The sequence below is a fragment of the Scyliorhinus canicula genome, chromosome 11, assembly GCF_902713615.1.
Source record: "Scyliorhinus canicula chromosome 11, sScyCan1.1, whole genome shotgun sequence".
In the NCBI taxonomy this organism is placed as follows: domain Eukaryota; kingdom Metazoa; phylum Chordata; class Chondrichthyes; order Carcharhiniformes; family Scyliorhinidae; genus Scyliorhinus; species Scyliorhinus canicula.
Window position 1 is genome coordinate 125,784,412 of NC_052156.1, and position 16,627 is coordinate 125,801,038.

At 49.3% G+C, this 16,627-nt stretch overlaps 1 protein-coding gene and 1 non-coding gene across 2 annotated transcripts in view; one reads left to right on the top strand and one right to left on the bottom strand.

Moving 5' to 3' along the window:
• Positions 1 to 16,627, bottom strand: part of uhrf1bp1l (UHRF1 binding protein 1-like) — a 180,509-nt gene that overhangs the window by 47,728 nt on the left and 116,154 nt on the right.
• trnag-gcc lies at positions 9,201 to 9,271 on the top strand. Its single transcript has one exon. It is a non-coding gene; the product is annotated as a tRNA-Gly (tRNA).

Below are 16,627 nucleotides of genomic sequence, written 5' to 3' on the forward strand. Positions count from 1 at the left end.
TGGTTATGCTTCCCGCTTTCCCTAGGCAGCGGGAGGTGTAGATGGAGTCAATGGATGGGAGGCAGGTTTGTGTGATGGACTGGGCGGTATTAACGACTCTCTGAAGTTTCTTGCGGTCCTGGGCTGAGCAGTTGCCATACCAGGCAGCCCGATAGGATGCTTTCTATGGTGCATCTGTAAAAGTTGGTAAGGGTTAATGTAGACATGCCGAATTTCCTTAGTTTCCTGAGGAAGTATAGGCGCTGTTGTGCTTTCTTGGTGATAGCGTCAACGTGAGTGGACCAGGACAGATTTTTGGAGATATGTACCCCTAGGAATTTGAAACTGCTAACCATGTCCACCTCGGCCTCGATGATGCTGACAGGAGTGTGTACAGTTCTTTGCTTCCTGAAGTCTATGACCAGCTCTTTAGTTTTGCCGATATTGAGGGAGAGATTGTTGTCGTAACACCACTCCACTAGGTTCTCTATCTCCCTCCTGTATTCTGACTCGCCGTTATTCGAGATCCGGCCCACTATGGTCGTATCGTCAGCAAACTTGTAGATGAAGTTGGAACCAAGTTTTGTCACGCAGTCATGTGTGTACAGGGAGTAGAGTAGGGGGTTACGTACGCAGCCTTGCGGGGGCCCCAGTATTGAGGGCTATTATGGAGGAGGCGTTGGTGTTCATTCTTACTGATTGTGGTCTGTTGGTCAGAAAATCGAGGATCCAGTTGTAGAGTGGAGAGCCAAGTCCTAGGTTTTGGAGCTTTGAAATGAGCTTGGCTGGGATTATGGTGTTGAAGGCGGAGCTGTAGTCAATAAATAGGAGTCTGATGTAGGAGTCCTTGTTTTCGAGATGCTCTAGGGATGAGTGTAGGGCCAGGGAAATGGTGTCTTGATGTGGACCGGTTGCAGCGGTATGCGAATTGAAGTGGATCAAGGCGTTCCGGGAGTATGGAGGTGATGCGCTTTATGATCAGCCTCTCGAAGCACTTCATTACGACTTAAGTCAGGGCCACCGGATGGTAGTAATTGAAGCACGTTGCCTGGTTCTTCTTTGGTACCGGTATAATGGTGGTCTTCTTGAAGCAGGTGGGGACCTCGGAGTGGAGCAGGGACAGGTTAAAGATGTCTGTGAATACCTCTGCCAGCTGGTCCGTGCAGGCTCTGAGTACATGACCAGGGATCTAGTCCGGGCCCGTCACCTTCCGCGGGTTCACTTTCAGGAAGGCATCTTCTGCTACATCATTTAAAAATAGTGTCAATCTTCACATGTACGCTGACGACACCCAGTTATCCTTCACTAATAGCTGTCTGAACTTGTCCATGGTCACAGAGTGATAAAACTGCTTGCCCAACATCTAATACTAGATGGGGATAAAATTCTTCCAACTAAATGTTAGAAATACAAGCCATTGCCTTTGGTCCCCTCTATAAACTCTGTTCACTAGTCACCACCTCCATCCTTCTCAAACCAGACTGTTTACAAACTTGTTGGCATGTTTAACCTCGAGATAAGTTTCCAACCAAATATCCATTTCAACCTTGAGACCAATGTTCCATCTATGTTTTGTGTCAAATTCAAGGGCCATTGAAATTATTTTGTGCAGTAACCTAAGGGGCTAACTTATGCTAGCCCTGCACGATATTTTCTCGGTTGATGCACAGCCATGTAGCTGAAATCAGGGCTTTCCAAACTTTTTCCTTCTGTTATCCCATTTGAATTTTGTAAATATGAATGTTTGGGGGGAGTGGAGGACACAAAATGCACAAATGAACTGTAACAGCAGATGGAGGCGGCACGGTGGTGCAGTGGTTGCCGCTGCTGCCTCACGGTACTGGGGACCTTGGTTCGGTCCCAGCCCCGGGTCGCTATACGTGTGGAGTTTACGCATTCTCCCTGTGAAGAAATTGGGTATTATGAAGCCTGAGAGTTGGTTATAGCCTGTTATAGCTTCTGACTGGCTTGGCTCTTACGTTCCCTTGTTTCCAATTTCCCTACCAAAGGAACAGTTTCTCTGTACTTATACAAATTAAAACATTTTCACATTTTAAAACACTTGAACAAACCACTCAATCTCATGTACTTAAAGAAATAAAAGTAAAGGTCCTCATAACTTGACACAAAAAGCTCCTTGTCATTTTGATGAATCTGTACTGCACCCTCTCAACAAGGTCAAGATATCTTTTTTTGAGATGCAATATTCATAAAATATAAGCAGTGCCCAGATGGGTCTGACCAAGGCACAACTTACTCCCCTCTGTATTCCAGCCACCTTCAGATGAAGGCCAAAAGTTCCATATGCTTTTCAAATTACTTTCTGCATCTGTTTACTGGTTTTTCATGATGTGCACTTGAACTCCCAAATATCTTTACTGCTCTACAGTCCTTAGTTTCTTACTGTTTGGAAAATAATCTGATGTGTGTCTGAAAGCTTGCCCAGTGAACTCCACTTGCCATAACGTTTTCCCACCAACTTAATCTGTCATATGCCCAAAATTCAGTAGCCCACATCTTAGCTCACACAAAATCCTATTCCCCTATCAGCGATGTGCTGGCTGACTTACCAGTAGCTCTCAATCAAAAAAATTTTTTTTAAATTATCATCCTCGTTTTCAAATCACTTTTTGGCCTTACACCTCCCTATTGCAGTAATCTTTTCCATTGCCAGAACCATCCGATATATGCCCTCCTCTATTTTTGGCCTTGAGCACCCGTGATATTAATCACTCCATCATTGATGGTCATGCCTTCAGTCACCTGGGCCCCCCAAGCTCTGGACTATCCTCCCTACACCTATCTGCTTATCTACATTGTTTCAGAGACTTATTATAACCTACCTCTTTGGCCAAACCTTTAGTCATCTGAGAAAATACCTTATGTGACTCGGTTTTAAAATAATGTCCCTGTGAAACATCATGGGACCTTTTTAGTTAAAGGTGTTATATAAATACAAATTGATGTTGTCCCTTTGCAACTTCCTGATGCTGCATTACTTACTGTCCCTCCTAACTTAGCATCATTTGCAAACTGTCCATTCCTTCATCCAAGTCGTTTATATATATATATATATATATATATACATACACACACATACATATAGTGAAAAGCAGAGGTTCCATTAGATTATTGGGCAACATAATTTGTCACATCTCACCATTCAGAGTACCTAACCTTTATCCCCACTCTCTGCCTCTAAAACAATTTGTAATCATGTCATAAGCTTCCTCCTAACTTTGTCCATTACTGTCCTATAATATAGGTTGACTGCATTTGTGAATAATCTAACAGTGGAGTTTCTTTAAAAGAAACTTAAAATACACTTGTTCAACAAGATTGGGATAATGGTTACATTAGCTTGAAAAACCACATTAATGTCCCAATTGGGAATTAGTGACAGCCTAACTGGGCATAGTTTGCCCAGCTTGCATAAAATAGAATACCAAGAGAGAATTTGCTAACAAGCGAAATGCAAATAGGTCATCAAAGCCTAAAATAGCAATGTGACCTGAATTTGTCAGTGTTACAGCCTCCTGTTCCAACAATTGCTAGTGATATGCAGATTTGACAAGATAGTACTAAGCCAATTAGTAGAACACTGCTGTATAAACATTTCTCTTTGTGTTAACAGCACTATTAATGGATACTTTGGGAATGAAACGTTATTTCAACCACCTGAAAACTGCCTTTACCTTTGAACAAACAGATCATCAGCCAGAACATCATGATTTGGACGCCACATGTACCCCCTTCTTCTATGCAAGTTGATCCCCCTGGCAATGCAATGGATCCTATGCCAATGCTTCTTACCAAAATGTCAGAGAATCAGAGTACGGGGAGGGCAGTGTAGCATTTGCTCTATAAACTCATACCTCGTCAGCGAAGTATGAGCTGGAGCAGGGGCAAATGTTTAGATACATGCAGGTTCGAGATTTTGCCAGAAAGGAGATACAGAGCTTCCCGGTGGAGTCGATCTGGAGGTACTGACAATAGGGGGACTGGAGAAGGGGGTAGTGTCAGCGGTTTACGGAACTATTTTGGAAGAGGAGAAGGCACCACTGGAAGGGATCAAAGCAAAGTGGGAGGAAGAGTTGGGAGAGGATATGAAGGAGGGGTTCTGGTGTGAGGTGCTCCGGAGAGTGAATGCATCCACCTCGTGCGCGAGGTTGGGGCTGATACAGCTGAAGGTGGTATACAGAGCACACCTCACGAGGGCGAGGATGAGCCAATTCTTTGAAGGAGTAGAAGATGTGTGTGAACATTGCGGGGGGGGGGGGGGGGGGGGGGGGGGGGGGGCTGGCTAATCACATTCCTATGTTTTGGTCCTGTCCAAAGATAGAGAATTACTGGAAGGAGGTTTTTAGAGTAAATTCTAAAGTGGTGCACGTGAAACTGGACCCGGGCTCCCGGGAGGCCATATTCGGGGTGTCGGACCAACCGGGGTTGGAAACGGGTGTGGAGGCAGATGTTGTAGCCTTCGCCTTGTTGATCGCCCGAAGGTGGATCCTGATAGGTTGGAGAGCAACCTCTCTACCATGGTATGGCGGGGGGACCTGTTGGAATTCCTGACTCTTGAGATGGTTAAGTTTAAACTGAGGGGAAGGATGGAGGGGTTCTACAATTCATGGGCAATATTCATTATGCACTTTCAAGAAGAGGACAACATCGAACATTAGTTGGGGCGTGTGGGTTGGGAGGAGGGGGCTGTGTATGTTAATGGCAACTATGGGTGATCCCTAATTCCTTTTTGCCATTTGTTAGTGTGAACATGCAGGTTAAAGTTTGGGGTTTGTTGGGAGGATGGGATCATTGTTATTGATATATTTGTTACTGATTATTGTTTATTGTTGGTGGGTATAAATTTGGGAGAAAATGTGAAAAAGGAGAATAAAAAATATTTTTTAAAAACTCATGACTCGTCATTTATCCATGGGATCATGTAGAGGAATTACATGCAGGAAAAAGAATCCAAAACACATCCTCTGCCTTGAGCAGAAACATGGAAGCTGATGGCTGTCCAGTTGAAGCAAATTGGTCTATCTGCCTTCAAGTCCAGTAAATTTTCTAATCTTCCACTTGAACAGTGAAATAATCTGTCCTATGTTTACCATAGCTACATGTTGCATTGCAAGTGAACTAATCCATATACTGATATGGGTGGAGATGTGCATGCTGAAATATCCTCTAACAATGAACAGGCATTGAATAAAACTGCTGGAGTCAGAGTACTTGCTGCAACTTTGTCTCTTTAACCCAAAACATTTCTGATGGTATTCCAATCTGCAATTTGGAAGTGTGCATCACCTGAAAACATGACACTGATTAGCTGTAGTGGTGTGATCAACTTGAATATTTTCTGGTTTAGGTATCAGTTTACAATCAAGAGCCACTTGATGAAGCCCCTGCCTTTTGCAAGTCTGAACAGGCAAGGAAAAGATAGCGATACCACCGTCTCAAATAAATTCTCATCACTCCTGTACTATTGTTCTTCCTATTTTAGTTGAAATTTTTTGTCTGTGATATAAAGATTAAATCGTAGACCACAAGAACCAGTCATGTTATTTTCTTCTTCACCGAAATGATTTGGAAATTAGTTGTGATTTTGCACAGGCCCCACTGTAAATTGAAACAATGAGACTAACCCAGCTCATTCGCCATCAAGACAAAATGGCCCTACTTTTCTTTAACAGCAGATGGTTTCTTCTTTTTTTTAAAATAATTTTTATTGAAAGAATTTTTTACATGAAAATATTTACCCCAACTAACTATAGAATATTACAAAATATTCCCTCTTAACAAATATCCCCCCCCGCCCGAACTCGCGCGCGCGTTGTCCCTCCCCCCTCCCCCTCCCCAAAAACAAACAAAGCAACAATCAACATCAAACATGAACTGCGAACAAATTTGCCCGCATTACAACCGTAAATAACCCACCACACCCGTTGTTGCCACCCCCCCCCCCCCCCCCCCCCCCCCCCCCGGGTTGCTGCTGCTGCGAAATCTGTACCCTATCTCTGAGCCAAAAAGTCGAGGAAAGGCTGCCACCGCCTGAAGAACCCTTGTACCGACCCTCTCAGGGCGAATTTGACCCTTTCCAACTGAATAAAGCTTGCCATGTCATTAATCCAAGTTTCCACGCTTGGAGGCCTCGCGTCCTTCCACTGTATAAGTATCCTTCTTCGCGCAACTAGGGACGCAAAGGCCAGTACTCCGGCCTCTCTCGCCTCCTGTACCCCCGGCTCCACCCCAACCCCAAAGATCGCTAGTCCCCATCCTGGTTTGACCCTGGATCCCACCACCCTCGACACCGTCCTTGCCACCCCCTTCCAGAACTCCTCCAGTGCCGGACATGCCCAAAACATATGGACATGGTTCGCTGGACTTCCCGAACACCTGACACATCTGTCCTCACCCCCAAAGAACCGACTCATCCTTGTCCCCGTCATATGGGCTCTATGTAGCACCTTAAATTGAATGAGGCTAAGCCTCGCACACGAGGAGGAAGAATTAACCCTCTCCAGGGCATCAGCCCATGTCCCATCCTCTATCTGCTCTCCCAGCTCCCCCTCCCACTTGGCTTTCAGCTCCTCTACTGATGCCTCCTCCGCCTCCTGCATTACTTTGTATATGTCCGATATCCTCCCCCCTCCGACCCAGACCCCCGAGAGCACCCTATCACTCGCCCCCCTACTGGGGAGCAAGGGAAACCCTTCCACCTGGCGTCTAGCAAATGCCTTCACCTGCAAATGTCTAAACATGTTTCCCGGGGGGAGCCCGAATTTCTCCTCCAGCTCTCTCAGGCTCGCAAACCTCCCATCTACAAACAGATCCTTCAGCTGCCTGATGCCCACCCTGTGCCAGCTCTGGAATCCCCCGTCCATGTTCCCCGGGATGAATCTATGGTTCCCTCTTAACGGTGCCTCCATCAGACCTCCCACTTCCCCCCTGTGTCGCCTCCACTGCCCCCAGATCTTGAGGGTGGCCGCCACCACCGGGCTCGTGGTGTACCTCGTGGGAGGGAGCGGCCATGGCGCCGTTACTAGGGCCCCCAGGCTTATGTTGCCACAGGACGCCCTCTCCATTCGTTTCCAAGCTGCCCCCTCCCCTTCCATCATCCACTTGCGCACCATCGATACATTAGCCGCCCAGTAATACCCCGAAAGGTTGGGTAATGCCAGCCCTCCACTCTCCCTGCTCCGCTCCAAGAAGACCCTCCTCACCCTTGGGGTGCCGTGCGCCCACACGTAGCTCATGATGCTGCTCGTCACCTTTTTGAAGAAGGCCCTAGGGAGGAAGATGGGCAAGCACTGAAATAAAAACAAAAACCTCGGGAGGACCGTCATTTTAACGGACTGCACTCTGCCCGCCAGCGACAGCGGCACCATGTCCCACCTTTTAAATTCCTCCTCCATCTGTTCCACCAGCCTGGAGAAGTTCAACTTGTGGGGAGTCCCCCAGTTCCTTGCCACCTGCACCCCTAAATATCTAAAACTCTTTCCTGCTCTCTTCAACGGGAGTCTCCCGATTCCCTCTTCCTGGTCCCCTGGGTGTATCACAAATACCTCACTCTTGCCCAAGTTTAGCTTGTACCCCGAAAAGTCCCCGAATTCTGCTAGCAGTTCCATCACCTCCGGCATTCCCCCTTCTGGGTCTGCCACGTATAGCAGCAGGTCGTCCGCGTATAGCGATACCCGGTGCTCCTCCCCGCCCCTTGTCAGCCCTCTCCACCCCCCTGAGCCCCTCAGTGCCATCGCCAACGGTTCAATTGCCAGTGCGAAGAGCAGGGGGGACAAGGGGCACCCCTGCCTGGTCCCCCGGTGGAGCCCAAAATACTCCGATCTCCTACCATTCGTCACTACACTTGCCGTTGGGGCCGAATAGAGCAGCTTCACCCATTTAATAAATCCCTCCCCAAATCCAAACTGTTCCAGCGTCTCCCACAGGTACTTCCACTCCACCCTATCAAATGCTTTCTCCGCGTCCAATGCCACCACTATCTCCGCCTCCCCCTCCACTGCCGGCATCATGATGACATTTAGCAGTCTCCGCACGTTCGTATTAAGCTGCCGCCCTTTCACAAAACCCGTCTGGTCCTCGTGTATCACCCCTGGCACACAATCCTCTATCCTGGTAGCCAGGATCTTTGCCAGCAGCTTGGCGTCCACATTCAGGAGCGAGATAGGCCTATATGACCCACACTGCACGGGGTCCTTGTCCCGCTTCAAGATCAGAGAGATCAGTGCCTGCGACATTGTCGGGGGCAGAGCCCCCCCCCTCCCATGCCTCGTTGAAGGCTCGTACCAGCACAGGGCCCACCAAATCCGCATATTTTTTGTAAAATTCCACCGGGAACCCGTCTGGCCCCGGCGCCTTCCCCGACTGCATATGCCCAATCCCCTTGACTAGCTCCTCTAACCCTATCGGCGCCCCCAGCCCCTCTACCAGCTCCTCTTGGACCTTGGGGAACCTCAATTTGTTCAAGAAGCCCTCCATCCCCCCTCCCCTCGTCGGCGGCTCTGACCGATACAGCTCCTTATAGAAGTCTCTGAAAACCCCATTTACTTCTGACCCCTTCTGCACTACGTTCCCACCCCTCTCCCTCACTCCCCCAATTTCTCTAGCCGCATCCCGCTTGCGGAGCTGATGCGCCAACATCCTACTCGCCTTCTCCCCATACTCATAAATCGCGCCCTGCGCCCTTCTCCACTGTGTCTCCGCCTTTCTGGTGGTCAACAGGTCAAACTTAGCCTGAAAACTGCGCCGTTCCCCCAACAGCCCCTCCTCTGGTGCCTCCGCATATTTCCTATCCACGTCCAGAAGCTCCCCCACCAGCCTCTCCCTCTCCTGTCTCTCCCTCCTTTCCCTATGTGCCCGTATGGAGATCAGCTCCCCCCGGATCACCGCCTTCAGGGCCTCCCATACCATCCCCACCTGCACCTCCCCCGTGTCATTAATGTCCAGATATCTTTCAATGCTCTTCCGGACCCTCTTACACACCTCCTCATCCGCCAGCAACCCCACATCCAGGCGCCACAGCGGACGCTGGTCTCGCGCCTCCCCCATTTCCAAATCTACCCAGTGTGGCGCGTGGTCTGAGACCGCTATGGCCGAGTACTCCACTTCCCGTACTTTCGGGATCAGTCCCCTGCTCAATACAAAAAAGTCAATTCTAGAATAGACTCTGTGGACATGGGAGAAAAAGGAATACTCCTGGAGTAGCATTGGTGGTTCAGTGGTAGAATTCTCACCTGCCACGCGGGAGGCCCGGGTTCGATTCCTGGCCAATGCAAAGCTGGCTGGTGTTTAATTGTTGGGGGCAGCAGGGTAGCATGGTGGTTAGCATAAATGCTTCACAGCTCCAGGGTCCCAGGTTCGATTCCCAGCTGGGTCACTGTCTGTGTGGAGTCTGCACATCCTCCCCCTGTGTGCGTGGGTTTCCTCCGGGTGCTCCGGTTTCCTCCCACAGTCCAAAGATGTGCGGGTTAGGTGGATTGGCCATGCTAAATTGCCCGTAGTGTTCTAATAAAAAAGTAAGGTTAAGGGGGGGGGGGGTTGTTGGGTTACGGGTATAGGATGGATACGTGGGTTTGAGTAGGGTGATCATGGCTCGGCACAACATTGAGGGCCGAAGGGCCTGTTCTGTGCTGTACTGTTCTATGTTCTATGTTCTATGCTCCCTCGCCCTCGGCCTCCCAACCCTCCAGGGGTCCACCCCTCCCATCTGCTCCATAAACCCCTTTAACACTTCTGCCGCTGCCGGCCTCCTACTCGTCCTTGAACTCGATCTGTCCAGCACGGGGTCCAGCACTGTGTTGAAGTCCCCCCCCATGATCAGGCCCCCTGCCTCCAGGTCCGGAATGAGGCCCAGTAGGCGCCTCATGAAGCCAGCGTCGTCCCAATTCGGGGCATACACGTTAACCATCACCACTTTCTCCCCCTGTAGCCTACCCTTCACCATGACATATCTACCCTCTTTATCCGCCACCACCTCCGCCGCCACGAACGACACCCTCTTCCCTACCAGGATCGCCACCCCCCGGTTCTTTGCGTCCAGTCCTGAGTGGAACACCTGCCCCACCCACCCCCTCCTCAGGCGGACCTGGTCCGCCACCTTCAAATGGGTCTCTTGTAGCATTGCTACATCCGCCTTCAGTCCCTTCAAATGCGAGATTACTCTCGTTCTCTTGACCGGCCCATTCAGCCCCCTCACATTCCAAGTGATCAGCCGGGTCGAAGGGCAGCCCGCCCTTTTCCCCTGCCGACTAGCCATATCCTGTCACCTGCTCGCCCCGAGTCAGCCCTCCCTTTCTGACCCGCTCCCCATGGCGATGGCGGCGCCCCCCCCCCCCCCCCCCTCCGGTCCTCAACTTCTCCTCCCTGGCCTTTTCAGCAGCAACCCGGTAGCCCCCCCCCCTTCCCCCCTCCCCCTCCCCCCCCCCCCCCCCCCCCACCCCCCTCCCCCCCCAGGCTAGGACCCTTCCTGGCCGCGATGCACCCTCCATAGTACTTCCGTAAGTCAGCTGGTTTACGCTGACCCGGCTGCCCCTGCCACACTCCGACTCCTCCCGGCATGGGGGACATCCCCCCCCTTACCACCCCTCCTTGACCCCGCTCCAGCGCGGGAAAGGGAGCCATTGCTGACCACGCCCCTTACTCCCACCCCCCTCCCTCCTCTGCCCCGTGCGCGGGAAACCAGAGGAAAGCCCGCGCTTTCGCCCTGCCCCTCCCCGCCCCTCCATTTTCAGTTCCACCCCCGTCCCCGATCTCACACCGATAAATACAAAACAACCAAAAACCCCACAAGAAACACATACCCCCCGCACTCCACCCCACCCTGCCCCCCCAACATAACATTATAAATAACAGAAAAAAGAAAGAAAAAACTGGTAGAGAGAAAAAAAAGGGTCCAAAAATACGGCCAAGTGAAAATCCAACCAAAAGAAAGCCACGTGTCCAGCTTAAAGTACCAGAGCGGCAACGACCGCCATGTATCCCCTGGTTCTAGTTCGAGTCCAGCTTTTCTTCCTGGACAAAGGCCCACGCCTCCTCCGGGGACTCGAAATAGTGGTGCTGGTCCTTATAGGTCACCCACAAGCGCACTGGCTGCAGCATCCCGAATCTGATTCTCTTGGCATGCAGCACCGCCTTCGTCCGGTTGAACCGGGCCCGCCGCTTTGCCACCTCCGCACTCCAGTCCTGAAAGATCCTCACCGTCGAGTTCTCCCATTTGCTGCTCCTCTCTCTCTTGGCCCACCTCAGCACCCTCTCCCGGTCACTGAATCGCTGGAACCGAACCAGCACCGCCCTCGGGGGTTCGTTTGCTCTTGGCTTCCTGGCCATTACTCTGTAGGCCTCCTCCAGTTCCAGGGGCGAAGGGACGGCCCCTGCCCCCATCAGTGAGCCCAGCATTTCTGCCACATACCTCGGGAGGTCCGACCCCTCCAGCCCTTCTGCCAGGCCCAGGATCCTCAGGTTTTTCCGCCTCATGCGGGTATCCATCTCCTCCAGTCGGTTTTGCCATCTCAGGTGGAGTGCCTCGTGCACCTCCACCTTTCCCACGAGGACCGTGGCCTCCTCCTCCCTCACAGCCATCTCCTGCTGCAGCTCCCGAATTGACGCCTCTTGGGTCGCCTGTGCCCCCATCAGCCTGGTGGTCGTCGCGTTCATCGACTCCAGCAGCTCCACTTTCAGCTCCGTGAAGAAGCGCAGGAGAACGGCCTGCTGCTCCTCCGCCCATTTCCTCCAGTCCTCGGGTGCGCCGCCGGCCGCCATTTTGGATTTCTTCCCCCGCTTTTTCCGGGGAGCTGCTGCCGCTTTTTTTCCTGCCCCACTTCGGGTAACGACCATAAATTTTTCAGGGTTCTCCTCTGGGAACCTTCCCCCACCGGGAATCGCCGTTCCAGCGCCGTTAGGGGCCCTCCAATCGGCCCGAAAACACCTTCCTCACAGGAGCAGCCAAACGTGCGACTTAGCTGGTCATAGCCGCAACCGGAAGTCCCAGCAGCAGATGGTTTCTTGAGACCAACAACCCAAGGGGTAAGTGCACTGTAAGATATTCTCAAAGGCAATATGGTGGTGTTGTGGTTAGCACTGTTGTCTCACAGCACTGAGGATTCGGGATCTATCTCGGCCCCAGGTCACTGTCCGTGTGGAGTTTGCACATTCTCCTCGTGTCTGTGTGGGTATCTCCCGCACAACCCAAAGATGTGCAGGGTAGGTGGATTGGCCACATTAAATTGCCCCTTAATTGGAAAAAATGTTTTCATTTGCATATATACTTTGGTTTGGATTTGATTTAACATCACATGATTAAAGTTTACATTTTAAGCGGGTGGAGGCGGCCTCATGCAAGGGCATTGGTAACGGCTCTGCCGTTCTCTCTGGTCCGGTACTCCACGAACCCAGTGGTAGTGGCGGCTCTGAGAGTTTGGGGGCAGTGGTGGAAACACAGGGAGGGAGTGTCGGTGTGGGCTCCAATTTGTGGCAACCACTGGTTTGTCCCGGGTAGGCTGGATGGGGGGGTTTCGGAGGTGGCAGAGAGCAAGGATTGAGAGGCTGGGAGATCTATTTATTGATGGGAGCTTTCTATGTTTAGAGGATTTGGATGTGGAGTTCCAATTGCGGGAGGGAATGGGTTTTTGATATCTGCAGATAAGGGATTCTGTGCGACGGCAGGTTTCGACCTTTTGTTTCTGCCGCCACAGGGGATACAGGAAAAGGTAGTTTCTAGAACGGGGCTGGCAGAGGGGAAGGTTTCGGAAATCCATAAAGAACTTCTGGAGTGGGAGAAAACCCAAATAGGTGAGCTTATGCGTAAATGGCAAGATGAGCTGGGAGGGGGGGTAGAGGTGGGGCTATGGGAGAATGCATTGAGCAGAGTCAACACGTACTCATCAAATGCCAGGCTCAGCCTGGTACAATTCAAGGTGGTTTACCAGGCACACATGATAGTGGCCCGGATAAGCAAGTTCTTTGGGGTGGAGGACAGGTGCGTGAGATGCGTGGGAGGGCTCGCAAACCATGTTTTGGGCATGCCCGAAGCTTAGGGGATACTGGCAGGGATTTGCGGATGTCATGTCATTGGTGCTAAAAATGACGGTGTCCAGGGGACGAGAAAGGCTGACATTTTGGCCTTTGCCTCCTTGTTAGCCCGGAGGTGGATACTGCTAGCGTGGAGGGACTTGAAGTCCCTAAAATCAGGGGTTTGGGTTAGCGACATGGCTGGGTTTCTTAGACTTGAGAAAATTAAGTTCACCCTGAGAGGATCTACATTAGGGTTCGTTCGGAGGCGACAACCATTTATCAACTTCTTTGGAGAAAACTAAACTGTCAGCAGATTCAATAAAGGGGGGGGGGGGTGGTAGGGAGGAGTTAGGCTATTTTGTGGGGAGATGGAGGGATGGGTTACGCACTGAACTATGTTTACATTTGTATCGTTTATTGTTATAAAACCAAAATTGCCTTAAAAAAAATGTTTTAAGTTTTAATTTTACTTTTATGAACAGACAGGATTTGTACAGCTAGAAATAGTGCAATGACTAGAGTTATTCATTTGAAAAATGAAAAAAATGAAAATCGCTTATTGTCACGAGTAGGCTTCAAATGAAGTTACTGTGAAAAGTCCCTAGTCGCCACATTCCAGCGCCTGTTCGGGAAGGCTGTTACGAGAATCGAACCATGCTGCTGGCCTGCTTTCAAAGCCAGCGATTTAGCCCTGTGCTAAACAGCCCAGCATTTCCAGCATACTTTAGGCTTTGTCCCAGGCTCCAATTTAGCTGACAGTGTTATTTAGGTTCTGTTGAAGTGCAGGATGTGAATTGCACATCGTGAGATTTGCCTGTTGGCTTTTTTTCATCCCCATGTTGTGAAATGAGATGGCCAAGAAAGCCTTGAGATAAGGAGATGGAACAACGAGTTCAGGTTTATTAGTTACATCCTAGATGGGTCATCTGGATGTTGGTAGGAACACTATTCTTGTTTCCAGGAGCTATGCTCATCATGCCATAACAAATCATCCAGCATGCATGGCTGGTGACATGAAGAATGCGTTTTCCTTAACAATTAATAAAATCTGGGTCAAAAGAATTGAGTAAGGTTATGCCTCTACACTGGGATAAACAGAGTAATATTGTTTAATTCTCTTTATATCCACTGCTGAGACGTAATGCATGTGTCAAAAGTTGCCTAAATAATGAAGGGATAAAACTGTAAACCATATTTGTTTGGCATATTTGAACTGTGTTACAACAGGTTTAAGTGACAAGTCAACTGGCAAATTACTGAATAGGCAGGAATTCAAAGTGTCAGTCCTTCCATTTTCTGTGATTACACAGAGAAAGGACAAAAAGGCACGTAAGTAGTTGGTTTGTTGCCCCATTCTGGGTCAAAGCCCGTACTAGCGAGAGGAAACTCACATACAAGCCCAGAGCAAGGCAGAATCAGATAGCTAGGCAAATTATGAAAGCTCATTAACAGATTTGATATGGAATTGTTTTATGATTTGTCTTGTTCTTGAGGATTCTATATCTGGTGGATTCAAGACAACATCTGTTACTTAGTACAGTCATTTGCTGTACACAAAATTAAACACACTAATGATTTGAGTCTGCCCTCCTCTCACTAGATTATTCAGTCCATCTCGAGAAGGATTGGAGAACTACAATTAAAGACAGATATTTATTCAGATCACATGTTTTGCATTACACTTAAAAAATAATTTACAGGATGTGGGCGTCGCTGACTGGGCCAGCATTTATTGCCCATCCCCAGTTGCACCCGAGAAGGTGGCGGTGAGCTACTTTCTTGAACTGCTGCAATCCCCGAGTTGTAGGTATACCCAGTGCTGTTAGGCATGAAATTCCACGATTTTGACCCAGCAACAGTCAAGGAATGGCGATATATTTCCACGTCAGGATGGTAAGCGACTTGGAGGGGAAGCTCCAAGGTGGTGGTGGAGTTCCCAGGTATCTGCTGTCTTTTCCCTTCTAGATGGTAGTGGTCATTGGTTTGGAAGGTGCTGCCTAAGGATTCTTGGCGAGTTCCTGCATTGCATCTTGTAGATGGGACACACTACTGTCGCTGTTCATCAATGATTGAGGGATTCAATGCTTGTGGAAAAGGTAGCAACCAAGTGGGCTTTGTCCTGGATGGTGTCGAGTTCCTCGAATGTTGCTGGAGCACTCAAAATACATACATACAATGGCTGTCCCTTAGTGGCCATATTTGCGTATCTGACTCGCCAGAGCTACAGATAAACGTGAGGGCTGATGTTATGGCCTTTGCCTCGCTGGTTGCCTGGAGGCGAGTGCTGATGGGGTGGAGGTCAGCTTCTCCGCACAGTGCCTCAGTGTGGCTGGGGGATCCAATGGAGTTCCTATACCTCAAGAAAGTCAAATACACCGTTGGTCACTGTTAGTTGGTAAGGGGGTAGGGGTTAGGTGTTTGGAAATGGTGTGGTTGGGTTATAGGGGATGGTAGTTGGGAATGGTAGTTGGGAATGGGGGGTTCTTAACTGTTTGGTTGTGTGTTTTATATTATGTAAAAAATGGAAAAAGTTGAATTATTATTTTTTAAAACTGTAGTTTAAAGTAGAGAGGTAAGAATATAATTTACACCTATATGCTCAAAGCCTGGTCCGAGGTGTTATTCAGATAGCATATCAAAAGGAAGAAACAGTATAACCACAGCAGGATAGCTGAGTACAGGAGAGAAGCAGCTACCATCATAGCCAAACCCCGCTAGAGAAAGCATTGTCTCCTAAGAGTTGCTGTTTTTAAAAACTCTTAACAGAAGAATTGCTACGGTGAACTGAAGGTCTTCCCCAACCTGGGAAATAAGCAGCGGGTGATAACCCTGTACTGGATTTAGCTCATAGAGTTATATAATATTAGATGTTATTTGTCAGCCCAAGCCTCGATAGTCCGGGTCTTGGTGCATTTGGACATGGACTACTTCATTTTCTGAGGAGTTGTGAATGGTTCTGAACATTATGTACAATTATCAACAAACATTCCTACTCCTGACCTTATGATGGCAGAAGGCCATTCATGAAGCAGCTCAAGGTGGTCGGGTCTAGGACTGAGGAACTACTGCTCTACTGCTCTCCTCCCGAGGCGGAGATGATTTTCCTCCAACCACAACAACCAATTCCTTGGTGCCAGGTATGATTCCAACCAGCGGAGGGTTGCCCCTCAGATTCCCATTTACTCCAGTTTTGCAAGTGCCCCTTGATTCAATACTCGGTCAAATGCTGCCTTGATGTCAAGGAGGATCACTCTCAACACTAGAGTTCAGTTCTTTTGTCCAGGTTCAAACCATGGCTGAAATAAGATCAGGAGCTTAATGATCCTGCCGCAACCCAAACTAAGTATCAATGAGCAGGTTATTGCCAAGTGCTGCTTGATAGTGCTGTTAATGACCCCTTGAATCAATTTACTGATGATCAAGAGTATTAGGGCCCATAGCTTTTGCAGTACCCTGTAAATTCTGTTGTTTTGTGATATCAGGTGGATTGAATCAAAGTGGCTGAAGACTGAGATCCGAGATGCTGGGGACCTATGGAGGGGCAGAGATGGATCATCCACTGGGTATTTCTGGCTGAAGATTGTTGCAAATTCAACTACTGTACAAATTAAATACTGAATCT